This window comes from Humulus lupulus, chromosome 9 (assembly GCF_963169125.1).
Source record: "Humulus lupulus chromosome 9, drHumLupu1.1, whole genome shotgun sequence".
Taxonomy (NCBI): domain Eukaryota; kingdom Viridiplantae; phylum Streptophyta; class Magnoliopsida; order Rosales; family Cannabaceae; genus Humulus; species Humulus lupulus.
In genome coordinates, this window is record NC_084801.1 from 42472830 (window position 1) to 42479043 (window position 6214).

The window sequence follows — 6214 nt, forward strand, 5'->3', positions numbered from 1 at the left end:
GTGGTCTTCTTGTACTAGTACCCCTCCCAGAGCATAATCTGAGGCATCTGTCTATACTTCGAAGGGCTTGCTAATAGTTGGCAAGGCAAGAACAGGATCCTTCATCATGGCTTCCTTCAAACTCCTGAATGCTTCAGCACACTTGTCAGTCCATGCCCAAGTCACACCCTTTTTCAGAAGCTTGGTCAAGGGTGTCGCCCTTCTTGAGTAGCCGTCCACAAATCGTCTATAGTAGTTGGCTAGGCCCAAGAAGGAGAGGATTTCTTTCACGTTTATGGGGGCTTTCCATTCCTGGATTGCCCTCACCTTCTCCAGATCCATACGAATTCGGCCACGTTCCACAACGTGGCCTAAGAACTTGATGCTCTCCTATGCAAATGAGCATTTCTCGCGCTTCACATATAGTTGGTTCTCTCTCAACTTCTGAAACACTTGAGCCAAGTGTTCTTGAAGCTCTTCAATCATGGCGCTATAAACCATGATATCATCCAAGTACACCACCACGAACTTATCTAGATACTCGTGGAATACTTGGTTCATCAGTGTACAGAAAGTAGCAGGTGCATTTGTCAACCCAAACAGCATTACTCGAAACTCAAATGCTCCGTATCGAGTAACACACGTTGTCTTTGGTTCATCCCCATCTGCAATCCTCACCTGATAGTAGCCCGATCTCAAGTCCAACTTTGTGAAGTATTTGGCTCCACTTAGCTGGTCGAACAAATCAGCGATCAGAGGGATGGGGTAGGTGTTGCGAACTGTCACCTTGTTGAGAGCCCTATAGTCGATGCACAGTCTCAAGCTCCCATCGTGCTTCTTCTGTAATAGCACAGGGGCGCCAAATGGCGTCTTCGACGGTCTGATGAAGCCTGCCTCCAATAACTCTTTTAATTGTTTCCTCAACTCTTCTAGCTCAGGGGGTGCCATTCTGTATGGCGCTTTTGTTGGAGGCTTCGCTCCGGACACCAGCTCTATCTGGTGATCAATCCCCCTCTTTGGTGGCAAGGCTTTGGGGAGTTTATCTGGCATCACGTCCTCATACATCCTTAAGACCCTCGTAATTTCTAGTGGAACAATCTCTTCAACTACTTCTTCGAACACGGTGGGTACAGCTAGATAAGTGGGCTCCTGCTTCTTCACACCCTTCTTGAACTGTAAAGTTGATAGAAGCTTCAGACCAGGGGGTAGTTTCACCTTTGCAGGTACCATTTAAGGAGTCTCTCCCATTATGAGTAAGCTTCCAGTGGCAGGAATTGGAATGGTACCTTTCTCGGTTAGAAAGTCCATTCCCAAAACTACATCAAAGTCGTCCATATGGACGACCACTAAGTCAGTCTGCCCCTCCCACGTGCCGATTCTAACTTTTACCCCTTTAGCCACGCCAGTTGTGGCCAAGGCCTTGGAGTTGACCGCTTTCATGCGGCCTGCATCAATCATCACGCTTTTGGCGGGCTTGCCATTGATAGTGGCATCCACAAACATTAGCCCCTTCCCCAGGGTCTTCTTCCCTTTCTCGCCATGTTTCTTGAAAGCATTCAACAGGTGGACAACGCCCATGTTTGCGTACTCTTCGTCTTCCTCTTCTCCTTCGCTCTATTGTTCTTGGCCAATGAGGGCATTCAGCTTGCCCCTGTAAGGGCAAACTGCCGACTTATGTGGGCCTTTACAAAGCCAACAAGCTAGCGGCTTCCTCCCTGCAGCAGCATCTGTCCCACTGGAAGAATTGGACTCAGCTGTCCTCTTCTCTCCCCCACTCTTGCCCTACCAGGACTTCCCAGACTTCTTACTCCCAGCGCTACTTGAGCTGGTTGGAGGAGTAGCCCTTTTCGGTAGGCTGCTCTTCGAAGTGTAATCTGTTAAGCGTTCAGCAGAAGCTTGAGCGGTGGCAAGATCAGACACATGCTGTCTTTGAAGTTCTTGTTTGGCCCACGGTTTTAATCCCTCGAGGAAGTAGAAGAGCCTGTCTACTTCGAACATGTCCTTTATATCGAGCATTAGTCCCGAAAATCTCTTCACATATTCTCGGACTGTCTTGACTTGTTTGAGCTCTCTCAACTGGCGTCGAGCTATGTAAGCGACATTTTCTGGCAGAAATTGCGTCTTTAATTCTCTCTTCAGGTCTGCCCAAGATGTGATGGTGCACCTACCATTCTCTATGTCATCATACTTGGTCCTCCACCACACATTGGCATCCCCAGACAAGTACATGGTAGCCATGGCAACCTTTCCGTCTTCTGAATCGGCCTGCACGGCTCTAAAATAATGTTCCATGTTGAAGAGGAAATTCTCCAAATCCTTTGCGTCTCTAGCCCCGTTATAGGGCCTCAGCTCGGGTACTTTAGCTCGGCCATACTCCATACCTATCGGCCCTGTTGCAGGGGCATTCCCAACCGCTCGCATGGTTAGGTTTACCTTGGCAGTTAGCTCAGCCATTTCTTCTCTGAGCACGCCAACTTCCTCCCTGCAGTCTTCTGTAGTGTCATTTATGGAAACTTCTTGTTCCTTCAGCATGCGATCCACTGTCGAGATACGCTCTTCCCACCGAGGGGAAACAGAAGTACTTGTTGGAGTGTTTCTTTTCTCCAACGCGATTATTCTGGATAGGAGTACATCATTCTCCTTTTCTAGTGCAGCTATGCAATTGTTTGTGTTATCCAGATTTCCGGATAGCGTTTAGATGGATAGCCTCGGGGAAGCAGAATTATCAAAGTCTTTCACAAAGGGTGACCAGGGCTCGCGGATGGACAGAAAGGCTTCGCCTCTCCCGTTTAGTGTCTAGCACACTCTTTCAAGCAACCGCGACTCGAAAGCCCGTCAATTCTCCCGGAATCCCAAAGGGATATCCTTCGGGGAAGGTCCTTCCAGGAGAAGCCCTTCAGGTTACCTTCGCGGATACAGTTCCGTGCCTCGCACGGAAGAAGACCAAGCGGTCGAGTCACGAAGAAGGCATAGTTGGAATGATACTCACCTGACACAGGATCCCGCCTGACAGGTCGAGGCCGCACACATCCCAGCATGCCTAAAAGTGTCTTTTCGCCTACTGTTCCGCTGACAGCCTGGAAAAGACAGCTGCCTTTTGACATTCCCCATATTTTCATGTAATTATACCTACGTAGAGCCTTGTAGCCATGCTACTAGGGTAATTGTATCCCCTATTTACGGCTGGTGTAATTAAGACTCGTGGGGGCAGAGTAAAACCCTAATCCAAAACCCTAGCTATAAAGACCTCCTCATTTTACGATAAAGGGGGAGGCGAACAAGTTACAGAGCAAGAACTCTGCCAAAATCTCTCTAGCTTCATCTTCTTCAAGAGAACCCGAGAGAAACATTGTGAGTTTGTGAGGTTCTTGTACACCAGTCATTTTACTGTAATTCTCTACAAGTATAATAACATCGACTCGTGGACTAGGGCTCGTTAACGCCTGAACCACGTAAAAAACTTGTTTGTCTATTCATATTTCTGCACTTCTACAGTTCTTATCTTTTTATTATTTTGTTTGTATTCGTTTCCGAAAAACTCAGTAAACATTTTGGTGCTTTCATTGAGAGCTGTAGGGAGTTGTTAGTCAGCTCTTTTTCTGTGTACGTTTTTTGTATTCACTCCGTACTGAAAAGATGGTGACTACGAGAAAATCCGCGGTTGACAAGAATGCTAGGGTCAACCCCGATACTATGATGGAAGATGCGGTACAAAACGAACCCTCAACAGCCCAGACCGAAGGAGAAAGTACCCACGACTCGGACTACCAAGGTGAAGACCCGACATCCCGCCAGGATCGGGTCAGTACTGAAGATACGACATACTTAGAAAACGAAGAAGAGTATGTCTGAGACGGTTACTACAGAGACGGCTACTACTACGAGAAGGATCCAGAACTGGTCCAAGTAGCTGAAGAACTGGTGGCCACTAAGGCCAAGCTTGCTGAGCAGGAGCGCGTCTCCGAAAAAATGCAGCGCATGATGGAGCACCTCCAAAGCAAGTTCGGAGATCTAGGCGACTCGGACGAGGACGCCTCTGTTTTAGGTGGTGCTGATGCCACCATGCCGGATCCAGCCGCTGATGGACCATCCAAAGCCGCCCCTAACAAGGGCAAAGAAAAAGTTGGGGAGCCTGTGCGCGCTAACGCCCCTGCACCTCCTAAAGGCGTGAATCACCAGGCCGACTGCCCCCCCCCCCCCCCGCGCGCAGAAGGTCTCTGGCGCTCCTAAGCCTAGACGTCCTTCAGCCCCAAGGGGGCACTCTGTGCCTAAAGGGCCCAGTGCTAAGGCACCCAGGCCTAGGGGAAGGAACAACCGCCCCAGTGATTCCGTCAACCAGGACGGTCGGGCTGCAGACACGCACTCCGAAGATAGCTGGTCCACAGTGGACCTAAGAAGAAGGTTGGAGGCCAAGTATGAAAAGGCCAAAGGAGAAAAGGCCCGGCCTCGCGGAGATGACCTGCGAAATCATCTCAACGACAAGCTCCGGGGACGCGACCTCCCGGAGAGCGATACAAAGAGGCTCGAGGAACAGATCGCTGCCTTGACCAAGCTGGTCCAGAAGCAAAGTGGGGCCCTGTCAGACTCTGAGGAGGAAGACCCGGAACCATGTATTCGGAGGATCGCGGAAACGCCCCTCCCGGAGAACTTCAAAATGACTCATATAGAATTATATGAGGGGAGGACAGACCCGCGCACCCATCTAGCTAAATACAGCAAGATGATGCAAGTGGGGCGCGTCAATGAGGATGCCAAATGCATGTGCTTCTCACTCACTCTTACCAAGTCCGCGGAGGACTGGTGGAAAAGATTAGCTCCCGGATCCATCCACAGTTGGAAGGAGCTACAGTCCGCATTCAGGAGGCAGTTCATTGCTGCCCGGGACCACGACATGGAGGTTGGTTCCTTAACCAACATCAAGTAGCTACCCAATGAGAGCCTCAAAGCTTTCATTCAAAGAATGATGGAAGCTGCTGCTAAGACCAAGGTCAGCGATGACATGAAGCTGATCGCCCTCCAATCGGGGCTTACCGTCGGCTCCCTGCTATGGGGAGAAATGCAAAGGAGACTAGCAGAAACTCTGTCTGAATTCATATCAAAAGCTCAGGGAATCATCAACCTTGAGGATGCCTACCAACAGGCCTTTGGAGTTCCCCCAGCTCCGACGCCCTCCGTGTCTGCGCCGAGCTTTGCTTTGCAAGCTCCCGCACCAACCCCCACGCTTCCAGGAGCCCAGTTCACTCCAAGCGTGTATGGGCCTTCCGCGTCTGCTCAGACACCGAGTCAAACCCATTTCTCTGGGTACGGAGCTGTACAAACCGGATGTAGTATCGCTCCCGGCCCGTCGCAACCGCAAGCGGAAGGCCCAGAACAAAATCTGAGCCAATCGCGGAATAAACGAGGCGGAAGAAACTCCAACTGGGGGGACCATTCAAAGAAACCCCGGAAGGACTATGAGCCCAAGTTCACGGAGTACACCAGTTTGATAGACTCACAAGAGAATGTCTATCGGGCGACCTGTAATATGGTCAACTACAGGAAGCCCACGAAAGTGTCTCACGGAGGAAGGCGCCCGCGAGACTCCAATAAGAGGTGTGAGTTCCACGGAGACGTGGGGCACACCACAAACGAATGCCTTCAGCTGAAGGATGAGATCGAGTCCCTGGCAAGAGCGGGACACCTCGGTCAATGGGTGAGGATACCCATAATCTATCCCGGATAGGGAGTAGTTCACGGAGCTGCATACTCTCTGAGAAAGAGGGGGACCGCTAGCGCTCCTGGAGCCGGTCACCTCCAAGCTCCTATATCTCAGTTCCCAGCGCTTCCTGCTCCGACCTCTCCGGCACCCATTGCCATGTTGACTCCAGGACCCGTAAAACCATATCCTCCTGGCCTTGCTCCGCCACCCGTTGACGGACACGTAGCCACCATTTTCGGAGGACCGCACCTTGCCGGAAGCACCCGCAACTCCCAGAAAAGGTACTTGAGGGAGTTAGAACACACCGGGGAGATGTGCGCCTTGGTTCAGTCACCTGCTCAGCGTCCCCGAATGATGGATCTTCCCATCACCTTCACGGAAGATGACGCCCGACATGTGCACTTCCCCCACAACGATCCCCTCGTCGTGGAAGCCCAGATCGCCAATAAGAAGGTGTCACGAATCCTAGTCGATAATGGAAGCTCCGTAAACATCCTCTTCAAAGCTGCCTTCCACGCGATCGGATTAATCGAGACG